Source organism: Schistocerca serialis, chromosome 2, assembly GCF_023864345.2.
Source record: "Schistocerca serialis cubense isolate TAMUIC-IGC-003099 chromosome 2, iqSchSeri2.2, whole genome shotgun sequence".
NCBI classification, from domain to species: Eukaryota; Metazoa; Arthropoda; class Insecta; order Orthoptera; family Acrididae; genus Schistocerca; species Schistocerca serialis.
The window spans coordinates 799,509,710-799,523,537 of NC_064639.1; positions in this window are offsets into that span (position 1 = coordinate 799,509,710).

The window sequence follows — 13,828 nt, forward strand, 5'->3', positions numbered from 1 at the left end:
CTAGAAACAACTTTGCCAGATGCCCATACACGCAAATATATATTATGCTCAATAAATGTTTGCGCAGAAACCAAATAAAATACCCTTATAGATAATATTATTAGTTTGAGAGAATTTTTTAAAATTTACTCCGAGAAATTATGGCGAATCAACAACTTATAGAATATTCATGAGCATAACGTGGCAATGTGCTACTCTAATTGTTATATTCGTGTCGTTGTATCGACGCCTAAAGCTGCACAGTAAATTAACGGTATCTCATAAGCCTAGGTTGAAATTATGACATTAGAAGAACAGTAATTGTGGATTTTAGCGCGCTCGCAAATGTACACCGAGTTTTCCCAGGAGCCTCAATGAGGTTGGAAATGAAGTAATTTAGGGTTATTTGTTGTTATAATTAGCTTAAAAATGAATGTGAGTGATTTAAACGATTAAAACTGTGAAACATAATTTTGGCCAGGATTTCAGCACAAATACTCCACTGTGCGACTGTTGTATAAGACGGTGTCAACGAAAACTTTTCGCAGATTAAGACTTATGCTTTTTTGCAACTTACCAACGGAAGAAAAACAAAATCGGCATAGATATGACAGGCTCAGAAAATTACGTACTTGGCCTAATAACTCAGTTCATTAACCACAAGGTGAATAGGTGAGTGTGAGTACAAGCCAATCTCATGCAAAATATTTTTGGTTCATCGTACCGAGGTGGGGGAGCGCACCCACCCAGGCCGAGAAACACCACACTGTGGTAACAAAAATTATGGGATACCTCCTAAAATCGTGTCGGATCTCCTTTTGCCTGGCGTAGTGCACCATCTCATGTTGGCATGGACTCAACAAGTCGTTGAAAGTTCCCTGCGGAAATACTGAGCCATATTGCCTCTATAGCCGTACATTTTTGCGAAAGTATTTCCGGCACAGGGTTTTGTGTACTAACCGCCCTCTCGGTTATGCCCCATAGATGTTCTATGGGTGGCCAAACATTTGCTCCAGAATGTACTTCAAACTAATCACGAACAATTGTGGGCTGGTAACATGGCGTATTGTCATCCATAAAAATTCTATCGTTGTTTGGGAACAAATGGCTGCAAATGGTCTCCAAGTAACCAGTCATTGGTCGCTTCAGTTGGACCAGAGACCCAGTCCATTACATACAAACACAGGTCATACCGTTACGGAGGCACTAACAGCTTGCAGAGTCCCTTGTTGACAACTTGGGCCCATTGCTTCGTGAGGCCTGCACTACACTCGAACCCTGTCATCAGCTCTTACCATCTGAAACTGGGTCTCATCTGACCAAGCCATGGTTTTTCAGTCATCAAGGGTCCAGCCGATGTGGTCACGAGCCCAGGAGAGGTGCTACAATAGATATCGTGATGTTAGCAAAGGCACCCGCGTTGGCCCTCTGCTGCCATAGCCCATTAACTCCAAGTTTAGCCGCACTGCCCCAACTGGAAAATTAGTCTTACGTCTCAGATTGATTTCCGCGGTTATTTCACCCGGTGCTGTTTGTCTGTTAGCACTGACAACTCTAAGCAAACGCTCTAGGTCGTTAAGTGAAAGCCGTCAACCACCGCGTTGTGTGTGGTGAGAGATAATGCCTGAACTGTGGTATTCTCGGCACACTCTTGACACTGGATATTGGAGTACTGAATTCCCCAACGATTTCTGGAATGGAATGTCTCGTGCGTCTAGCTCCAACAACCATTCCATGTTCAGAGTCTGTTAACCCACGTCGTACTGCCATAATCACGTAGAAAACCTTTTCACATGAATTACTTGAGTACAGAAGACAGCTACGCCAGTGCCCTGTCGTGTTATACCTCGTATACGTGATACAACCGTTATCAGTATATGTGCACATAGTGTATTCCAGCATCAGTCTGAGGGTAGCCACAACATGTAAAGGGGGTTGCCTAGTAGCAAGTCTACCTGGCGATAAGTAATTGGACAAAAAGACTCCATAACAAAATATGAGTTACCACTTCCTTGCTCAGATCTTGGGTACGCTGTTGTCAAACACTATGTGGCATTCATCCTGAATAAATAAGAATCTTAAGCTTATAAAAATAAATATATTAGCCACCCCCTTAAAAGAGCATATAATCCCATTGTAAGACATTAGTTGGTGTAGATCTGATACCAGGCGGTCATCTGAACATCCGTCGTTGACGTACGGTGATGCAGTGCGAATGTGCTAGTACATTGTTTGGAGTCAGAGGTGGTCGACGTGAGAGTGTAACAGATCGTGTCTTAAGGCGAACAATACCACGCTGTGAATGAAGTTGCCCGATTTTTTGGTGTATAAGGTCTGAAAGGAATGAAGTCAGAGCAGTGGTCATAAAAAGATACTAACTGACGAGGACCGGGAGCGAGTGTCACTTCTTGTCAGCGACTGTCGCTTGTAAACCTGAAGAGAATTTATGTTATTATTGAATTACGATGCATTTCAATTGCGTACCCAGTAAGCATTATGAAGAGAACTTGATGCAGTGGACTTTTGGAGCCGATTACGTCAGGAAAGGGCATACACAGCGTAAAACATAACTCTCCACTTGTTCAGTGGGCCAAACGAAACAGAAACTACACAGTAGCTGACTGGAAGTTTGTAGTGTGGTCTGAAAAGTAGCTATTTTGCGTCTTTTCGAATGATGTGTGGTGTCGAGTGTACTGAAGGTTCAAATAGGCGTTTAGCCTACAATATACAGAGGAAGGAGATCAGGCCACAGGTCGTTCTGAGAAGTTCTGTGATTTTTTTGGGTGGGGGGTGGAGATGTGGGGGAGGGTCAATGGGGGGGAGAAGGGTCGGTATCATCCTTTGGTCCAATTAATCAGGTTTCCGTGAACATGAACGTGGTTCTTTATGGCAACCATATCGGTCACCTAGTGTTCCCCAAACTTCTACATTACAATGAAAAATTTGTGGTGAACATTCCTTTGTTCCTAAGTGACTACAACCGCGTTCACAGGCCACCACACATGCGCACCTCGATTTACCTGCTGAATCACCCAGTATTAGTGTCCGCAACAACTGGTGAAAGGTAGCACTCAACATCCTCTGATTCTGTTAGCTCTAAGGCATCTAATCACCAATGAGTGGCTTCATTTGAATACTGAATACCGGAAGAAGCTTGTGGACTCTCTTCCTCGCCGAATTGCGGCTTTTAGAAAGACTAGAGAAAGTGACAATTTTGTTTTGACTGGTGTGCTTATTAACCAGTTTAATTCATTGATGGAGTGATTTGTATTGTAATCAGCGTTTAGATCGACTCGTTAGAAATCCCTGAAGGTCCTCCGTCATGATAATATTCGTTATTGTTGTTGTTGTCTTCAGTCCAGAGACTGGTTTGATGCAGCTCTTCATGCTACTCTATCGTGTGCAAGCTTCTTCAACTCCAAGTACCTACTGCAACCGACATCCTTCTGAATCTGCTTACTGTATTCATCTTTTGGTCTCCCTCTACGATTTTTACCCTCCACACTAACCTCCAATACTAAATTCGTGATCCCTTGATGTCTCAGAACATGTCCTATCAACCGATCCCTTCTTCTAGTCAAGTTGTGCCACAAATTCCTCTTCTCCCCAATTCTATTCAGTACCTCCTTATTAGTTACATGATCCACCCATCTAATATTCAGCACTGTTTTGTACCACCACATTTCGAAAGCTTCTATTCTCTTCTTGTCCAAACTAAATATCATCCATGTTTCACTTCCATATATGGCTACACTCCATACAAATACTTTCAGAAAAGACTTCCTGACACATAAATCTATACTCGATGTTAACAAATTTCTCTTCTTCAGAAACGCTTTCCTTGCCATTGCCAGTCTACATTTTATATCCTTTCTACTTCGACCATCATCAGTTATTTTGCTCTCCAGATAACAAAACTCATCTACTACATTAAATGTCTCATTTCCTAATCTACTTAAATCAGCATCACCTGATTTAAATCAACTACATTCGATTATCCTCGTTTTGCTTTTGTTTATGTTCGTCTTATATCCTCCTTTCAAGACGCTGTCCATTCCGTTCAACTGCTCTTCCAGGTCCTTTACTGTCTCTGACATAATTACAATGTCATCAGCGAACCTCAAAGTTTTAATTTCCTCTCCATGGATTTTAATTCCTACTTCAAATTTTTCTATTGTTTCCTTTACTTCTTGCTCAATATATAGATTGAATAACATCGGGGATAGGCTACAACCCTGTCTCACTCGATTCCCAACCACTGTTTCCGTTTCATGCCCCTCGACTCTTATAACCGCCATCTGGTTTCTGTACAAATTATAAATAGCCTTTCGCTCCTTGTATTTGACGCCTGCCACCTTCAAAATTTGAAAGAGAGTATTCCAGTCAACATTGTCAGAAGCTTTCTCTAAGTCTACGAATGCCAGAAATGTAGGTTTGCCTTTCCTTAATCTAAGGTACGTCGTAGGGTCAGTATTGCCTCATGTGTTCCAACATTTCTACAGAATCCGAACTGATCTTCCCCAAGGTCGACTTCTACCAGTTTTCCATTCGTTTGTAAGGAATTCGCGTTAGCATTTTGCAACTGTGACTTATTAAACTGATAGTTCCGTTATTTTCAGATCTGTTAACACCAGATTTTTTTGGGATTGGAAAAATTTAATTCTTCTTGAAGTCTGAGGGTATTTCGCCTATCTCATATATCTTGCTCACCAGATGGTAGAGTTATGTCATGGCTGGCTCTCCCAAGGCTATCAGTAGCTCAAATGGCATGTTGTCTTCCCCTGGGGCCTTGTTTCGACTTAGGTCTTGCAGTGCTCTGTCAAACTCTCCACGCAGATAATCTTTATAGACCACGATAAATAAATGAGTGCCGCTGCAGAACGTTGTTTCAAATGCTTCATATCTTTGTCTTTATTATGTATTTTCTGATCCATATTGACTACAATTATTTTTGGAAGAGTCTAGAAATACTGAACAAGTATGCAGTACTGATACTCTATCTGACCACAAGTAGATGGACGTCCTGTGTAATGCGAAGCTGACCACTACATGCGACTAGAGACAGACGCGCCAGCGTAGAAGGAGGTGGGGAGCATTGTGTTGTTAGTAGAGAAGCAGTAACAGTAGGATACATCAGCTAGGAGAGCTGTCACTTCGAACGACGGCTAGACACTTGACGTTGAAAGCATCTTAGCTAAAATTGTATCCTTTTTTTAGTTGTGAAAGTATCAATGATAATATCGTTCCAAATTAATTATTCAGCAAACCTGCATCTGACTGCGTCTGTGAACTTGTTTCTTGCACGCCTCGATTTTGCCAGAAATGCAACATGTATTTGTCTCAGCAATCAAGTTTAAGAGAATAATGCCCTTTGTGCAATGGCATTAGGTTGGTAGTGAAAAATTAACTTTTGGCCCTGATTTCTTAATGAAATTATATCTTGACTTGAATAATGCCAGTTGTGCAATGGCATAGAATTAGTTATTTGAAATATCTTTGCTCTGATAACGTTAGTTATACCAAAATCGATTTCAAACCATGAACTGCACATATATATTGCATAGAGGTACCATTTTCTATACCTTCTCTCATTGATATGTAACTTTACTACTCATTTTCATATTCAGTACAAGCAAAGGATGTCGTTTATGATTCAGGCAGTTAGATTTAAACACTATGTTTATCTCAATATATACATTGTTAAAATTTTAAGTCATACACAAAACCTACCATTTCCAACAATTTTGTAGCACGAATCACTCTCAAAAAATTTTACAAAATGCTTACCGTGTCGAACCTTGGACATACAAATCCTAACTCTGAACATTATCTAACAATAATCAATTTGAAATCATTATATATGTTCTCTCATTTACATGCTAAAGTTTGGTCAGGGGCAGTGAGCGCGGCTTACCTTAAAGCTGCCACCACGCGTCTCCTTCCTCTGGGCATCTAGCTGTGACTCCTACCTTAAAGCTGTCTGCACACGTCTGCTTCCTCCGGGCACCTACCTGCGACTCACCGGTTTTTTACTGCGTGCGCCCGGCTCTCTTAACCATCAAAGATCCTCCTGCTCAAAGATATTGTACTCGTTCCACCTTGTGGTTGGTAACTGCCGACTTTATTTTCTGGATCTACCCTGATCAGACCTTACCACATACCTTTCAACGTCACGTGAGTAACAGACACATGAGGGACATTTCAACCCTTGTAAAGCGCCCAAATCGACTATCGCTGATGTGATCGTGAACTGGAGACGTGAAAGAATAACCACAGCTAAACCGAGACCAGGCAGAACTCCTGTGCAGGCGGACAGGGACTTGCGAGCATTGCGGATGGTGGTTGTAAAAAATCGCATTAAATTAGCGGAAGGAATCATTCGTTAATTCCAAAGTGCTACCAACAGTCCAGCTAGCACAGTGACTGTGTGTAGGGAGTTAAGAAGAATGTTGTACAATGGTTGATCCTTATAAGCTACGCAGTTCTGTATTCAACGCTAAGCTACGCTTGAGCTGATGTAAACAGTGACGTCAGTGGACAGTGGATAAATGGAAACGAATGATTTGGTGTGACGAATCCCGTTATAACCTGCGGCTACCCGATGGAAGGGTTTGGATTTGGCGAATGTCTGGAGAACGTCATCTGCCGTCATGTGTAGTGGCAACAGTGAAGTAGCAGAAGGTGCTACGATATTACGATATGGGGGTGTTTTTCCTGGTTAGGGTATGGTATCCTTATTGCGGCTACGAAGATACTAAATACGGAAGGATATGAAGTTATTTTACAGCGCTGTATTACAATAGAGGAACAGTTCGGAATAGATGGTTGTTTGTATCAGCATGACAATGTACCCTACCATAAGACAGAATCTGTGAGGTAATTGTTTGTGTACGTTCCAGAAATGGATTGGACTGCCAGAGTGCCGACTTGAACCCAATGGATCAGCTTTTGGGTGAGTTAGAACGTCGACATCGTTCCAGAACCCAACTCCCAACATCACTGCCTTCTCTGGTTTAGGATCTTGTGAAAGAATGGTCTGGAGTTCACCGACATTCGGGCACGTAATCGGCAGTGTCTCCCAGCAGAGTCACTAACAGGTGTCTGGACACTTTTGATCGGATGCATATACGTTTCTTTCATTATCCAAGATGGTAGATATCGAAATAGATGACAGAGGTATAGGAAAAAAATTAAAATCGCTCAAAAGAGGAAATGCCGCTGGACCTGATGGGATACCAGTTCGATTTTAGATAGAGTACGCGAAGGAACTTGCCCCCCTTCCTGCAACGATGTGCCGTAGATCTCTAGAAGAGCGTAGAGTTCCAAAAGATTGGAAAAGGGCACAGGTCATCCCCGTTTTCAAGAAGGGACGAATTGACGAATGGTGCAGGGAATGGCAATTGAATCTCAATGTAGAGAAGTGTAATGTGCTGCGAATACATAGAAAGAAAGATCCTTTATCATTTAGCTACAATATAGCAGGTCAGCAACTGGAAGCAGTTAATTCCATAAATTATCGAGTAGGCATTAGGAGTGATCTGAAATGGAATGACCATATAAAATTATTCGTCGGTAAAGCAGATGCCACACTGAGATTCATTGGGAGAATCCGAAGGAAATGCAGTCTGAAAACAAAGGAAGTAGGTTACAGTACACTTGTTCGCCCACTGCTTGAATACTGCTCACCGGTGTGGGATCTGTACCAGATAGGGTTGATAGAAGAGATAGAGAAGATCCAATGGAGAGCAGCGCGCTTCGTTACAGGATCATTTAGTAATCGCGAAAGCGTTACAGAGATGATAGATAGACTCCAGTGGAAGACTGTGCAAGAGAGACGCTCAGTAGCTCGGTGCGGGCTTTTGTTAAAGTTTCGAGAACATACCTTCACCGAGAAGTCAAGCAGTATATTGCTCCCTCCTACGTATATCTCGCGAAGAGACCATGAAGATAAAATCAGAGAGATTAGAGCCCACACAGAGGCATACCGAAAATCTTTCTTTCCACGAACAATTTTTTTTTTTTGGTCATCAGTCTACTGACTGGTTTGATGCGGCCCGCCACGAATTCCTTTCCTGTGCTAACCTCTTCATCTCAGAGTAGCACTTGCAACCTACGTCCTCAATTATTTGCTTGACGTATTCCAATCTCTGTCTTCCTCTACAGTTTTTGCCCTCTACAGCTCCCTCTAGTACCATGGAAGTCATTCCCTCATGTCTTAGCAGATGTCCTATCATCCTGTCCCTTCTCCTTATCAGTGTTTTCCACACATTCCTTTCCTCTCCGATTCTGCGTAGAACCTCCTCATTCCTTACCTTATCAGTCCACCTAATTTTCAACATTCGTCTATAGCACCACATCTCAAATGCTTCGATTTTCTTCTGTTCCGGTTTTCCCACAGTCCATGTTTCACTACCATACAATGCTGTACTCCAGATGTACATCCTCAGAAATTTCTTCCTCAAATTCAGGCCGGTATTTGATATTAGTAGACTTCTCTTGACCAGAAATGCCTTTTTTGCCAAAGCGAGTCTGCTTTTGATGTCCTCCTTGCTCCGTCCGTCATTGGTTATTTTACTGCCTAGGTAGCAGAATTCCTTAACTTCATTGACTTCGTGACCATCAATCCTGATGTTAAGTTTCTCGCTGTTCTCATTTCTACTACTTCTCATTACCTTCGTCTTTCTCCGATTTACTCTCAAACCATACTGTGTACTCATTAGATTGTTCATTCCGTTCAGCAGATCATTTAATTCTTCTTCACTTTCACTCAGGACAGCAATGTCATCAGCGAATCGTTTCATTGATATCCTTTCACCTTGTATTTTAATCCCACTCCTGAACCTTTATTTTATTTCCATCATTGCTTCCTCGATTTACAGATTGAAGAGTAGGGGCGAAAGGCTACAGCCTTGTCTTACACCCTTCTTAATACGAGCACTTCGTTGTTGATCGTCCACTCTTATTATTCCCTCTTGGTTGTTGTACATATTGTATATAACCCGTCTCTCCCTGTAGCTTACCCCTACTTTTTTCAGAATCTCGAACGGCTTGCATCATTTTATATTGTCGAACGCTTTTTCCAGGTCGACAAATCCTATGAAAGTGTCTTGAGTTTTCCTTAGCCTTGCTTCCATTATTAGCCGTAACATCAGAATTGCCTCTCTCGTCCCTTTACTTTCCCTAAAGCCAAACTGATCGTCACCTAGCGCATTCTCAATTTTCTTTTCCATTCTTCTGTATATTATTCTTGTAAGCAGCTTCGATGTATGAGCTGTTAAGCTGATTGTGCGATAATTCTCGCACTTGTCAGCTCTTGCCGTCTTCGGAATTGTGTGGATGATGCTTTTCCGAAAGTTAGATGGTATGTCGCCAGACTCATATATTCTACACACCAACGTGAATAGTAGTTTTGTTGCCACTTCCCCCAATGATTTTAGAAATTCTGATGGAATGTTATCTATCCCTTCTGCCTTATTTGACCGTAAGTCCTCCAAAGCTCTTTTAAATTCCGATTCTAATACTGGATACCCTATCTATTCTAAATCGACTCCTGTTTCATCTTCTGTCACATCAGACAAATCTTCACCCTCATAGAGGCTTTCAATGTATTCTTTCCACCTATCTGCTCTCTCCTCTGCATTTAACAGTGGAATTCCTGTTGCACTCTTAATGTTACCACCGTTGCTTTTAATGTCACCAAAGGTTGTTTAGACTTTCCTGTATGCTGAGTCTGTCCTTCCGACAATCATATCTTTTTCGATGTCTTCACGTTTTTCCTGCAGCCATTTCGTCTTAGCTTCCCTGCACTTCCTATTTATTTCATTCCTCAGCGACTTGTATTTCTGTATTCCTGATTTTCCCGGAACATGTTTGTACTTCCTCCATTCATCAATGAAATGAAGTATTTCTTCTGTTACCCATGGTTTCTTCGCAGCTAACTTCTTTTTACCTATGTTTTCTTTCCCAACTTCTGTGATGGCCCTTTTTAGAGACGTCCATTCCTCTTCAACTGTACTCCCTACTGCGCTATTCCTTATTGCTGTATCTATAGCGTTAGAGAACTTGAAACGCATCTCGTCATTCCTTAGTACTTCCGTATCCCACTTCTTTGCGTATTGATTCTTCCTGACTAATGTCTTGAACTTCAGCCTACTCTTCATCACTACTATATTGTGATCTGAGTCTATATCTGCTCCTGGGTACGCCTTACAATCCAGTATCTCATTCCGGAATCTCTGTCTGACCATGATGTAATCTAATTGAAATCTTCCCGTATCTCCCAGCCTTTTCCAAGTATACCTCCTCATCTTGTGATTCTTGAACAGGGTATTCGCTATTACTAGCTGAAACTTGTTACAGAACTCAATTAGTCTTTCTCCTCTTTCACTCCTTGTCCCAGGCCCATATTCTCCTGTAACCTTTTCTTCTACTCCTTCCCCTACAACTGCATTCCAGTCGCCCATGACTCTTAGATTTTCGTCCCCCTTTACATACTGCATTACCCTTTCAATATCCTCATACACTTTCTCTATCTGTTCATCTTCAGCTTGCGACGCCGGCATGTATACCTGAACTATCGTTGTCGGTGTTGGTCTGCTGTCGATTCTGATTAGAACAACCCGGTCACTGAACTGTTCACAGTAACACACCCTCTGCCCTACCTTCCTATTCATAACGAATCCTACACCTGTTATACCATTTTCTGCTGCTGTTGATATTACCCGATACTCATCTGACCAGAAATCCTTGTCTTCCTTCTACTTCACTTCACTGACCCCTACTATATCTAGATTGAGCCTTTGCATTTCCCTTTTCAGATTTTCTAGTTTCCCTACCACGTTCAAGCTTCTGACATTCCACGCCCCGACTCGTAGAACGTTATCCTTTCGTTGATTATTCAATCTTTTTCTCATGGTAACCTCCCCCTTGGCAGTCCCCTCCCGGTGATCCGAATGGGGGACTATTCTGGAATATTTTGCCAATGGAGAGATCATCATGACACTTCTTCAATTACAGGCCACATGTCCTGTGGATACACGTTACACGTCTTTAATGCAGTGGTTTCCATTGCCTTTTGCATCCTCATGTCGTTGATCATTGCTGATTCTTCCGCCTTTAGGGGCAATTTCCCACCCCTAGGACAAGAGAGTGCCCTGAACCTCTATCCGCTCCTCCGCCCTCTTTGACAAGGCCGTTGGCGGAATGAGGCTGACTTCTTATGCCGGAAGTCTTCGGCCGCCACGAACAATACGAGACTGGAATAGAAGGGATAAGCGATGGAGGTACTCAAGGTACTCTCCGCCACACACCGTCAGGTGGCTTGCGGAGTATAGATGTAGATGTAGATTCAACTTACTGAAGTGTATTTTGCATATGAGAAAACGAAATGGTATATTCTCTTACTCAACTTTAAAAATAGTTTTTCACAATATATGCGAGCCGGCCGGAGTGTCCGAGCGGTTCTAGGCGCTTCAGTCTGGAACCTCGCGACCGATGCGGTCGCAGGTTCGAATCCTACCTCGGGCATGGATGTGTGTGATGTCCTTAGGTTAGTTAGGTTTAAATAGTTCTAAATTCTAGGGGACTGATGACCTCAGAAGTTAAGTGCCATAGTGCTGAGAGCCATAATATACGAGGTGTATTCGGAAAGTAAGGTCCTATTAGTCGCGAAATGGAAACCATCATGAAAATACGATGTAACGTTGCACAGACGTGTTGGGCAGGGTCTTTAGTGTGCCTGTCAATCGCTTCACGTCACTCTTTTCAGTTCAGAGCGCATGTGATCAAGTAGAAATGCCTAAGACAATAGTGTCTCCAGCCAAGTATGTGGATCTGGTGAGAGATTTCGTCTGAAGCTATGCAGTCCACATAATATAAATGTGACGCGTTTGTTTCTTGAAGACAATTTTCAGCCGCATTCTGCCCGGGCAGTGAAAACGCTCCTGCAGGGTTTCCGATGGGAAGCTCCCTCCGTTGCTCATCTCTGCTGGCATGAACCGCTGGCTAGGAAGACAACATTTTGGCACAAACAACGCAAGGCAGATCAGTGTAGAGAATTGGCGGAAAGCACAGACGGCTGCTTTCTGTGACGAGAGTGCTGGAAAGTTTGTACAACGCCATGACAAATGTTTAAGTCAAAGCAGCGACTATTTAGAGAGGTAGCTAGAAGGTGCAGCTAGCTGCGTGAATAAAAAATTTTTGGTTTCCACTGTGGTTTTCATTTCGTGACCGGTCTGACTTTCCTTCCTGAACGGACCTCGTACATGCATACAGCTGTTGCAGTGTTGTGGCTTAGCTGGCGGCTAAATGAGGCAACTAGACGCCTGTAGCACAGAGCCGACGAGATGAAACAAGCATTGGGGTGGCGGCTGGCGTGTTGCAGGTGGGCGCGCTGGCGATCCGCGTGATGACGGAGATGCGCGACCGCGGCACCGTCGCCTTCATAGGGCCGGACGACACGTGCGCCGCCGAGGCGCTGGTGGCCGCCGCCTGGAACCTGCCCATGATCTCCTATGTGAGTAGCCTGCAGCCTGCCCACCATCACATGTGTGAGTAGCCTGCGACCTGCCCAGCGGCCGGCGCGCCCAGCTGTGTGGTCTCAGCAGGAAATTCCCGAGTAGTGACAGCAGTCTTTCTTATTGTTTGTAAAACTAAGGACATATTGATGGTTTGTCGATTTTATTCATTTATCGATTTCTAAAAGAAACCACTCGGTTCCTCTAATTTTAAAAATGGAAATCCTGAAAAAAAAGTTCCTGTCCTCGTTTTCTATCAGTTACGAAAAAAAAATCATTTACAGTAACCAACGAGTCACAGACCAAGCCAGCTGTTTTTCATCTGGCAATTTCCCTGGAGGTCATACAGCTATTGTCTTATCTTAAGAACATTCAGACATTAGCCTCAGGTGTGTTCGTGACAGATGGATGATATAAAACAGCACGTGCATTTGAAGATATGGATCTCCTCCCTTCTGAATACCGATAAAGTATAGTATCCACTGTAACTTCCCATTTGGAGTCGCTTCGTAAGTGTACAGATGACACATTAGATATCCTCCATATTTTCTTTTCTTCATATTTAGGAATTTTCATAAGGAACAAGAAGGAGAAATTACAAGTGGCTTGAAACAAGAATATATTATTTCTCCTCGTATATTCAATGCTTGCGTTTCTCAGTGTTTTTTACAAAGTAAGGTTACATTTACTCAAAAATTTCGTAATTATTTTTAACTTTAATATATTTATTTGATGAAGAAGTGCTTCTGTGAAAGGCGTCCATTTTGACACGTCTGAGCTGAGTGGCGCTAAGTTGCTTAAGGGGAGCTGGAAGGATGAAAATGGCAAAATTAACGTTTTGTGGGCTTTTTCATTATAAAATTATTTGGAGCTTACTAATTGAAACAAATCAAGTTTCACTCTTGTAAGTGAAAACTAAGTGTGTCTTTTATCATTTCAAAGTTGATGTGCCGCGCCGCGTAAATGGCCGTAGCGGGTTGGTGTGTTATCTCTGACGGCTCCGCTCGCTGTCTCTATGCAGCGTTTCCTGGCGGAATTCGCCAGTGTTTTGCTTTCCAACGTTGCAGGCCTTGTTCTCTGTGACAAGTGAATGTTCATATCCGCAAACATAAACGCCACACCGTGTTTGTTGACTTGTGAAGTTTGCTATGTGTTTGGCTCAGCAACATTGATGTGAATTGATTAACTTCATTACTCTTCTGGAATAAATCTTCGATTGAACACCAAATGAAATAACTTTAGTGCTATTTTTGTTACTGTCCTGCTGTCTATGGATTTTATTGAACTAGTTCTACACCTTATTTATATTCACTTACATAAATAAAAATATATTC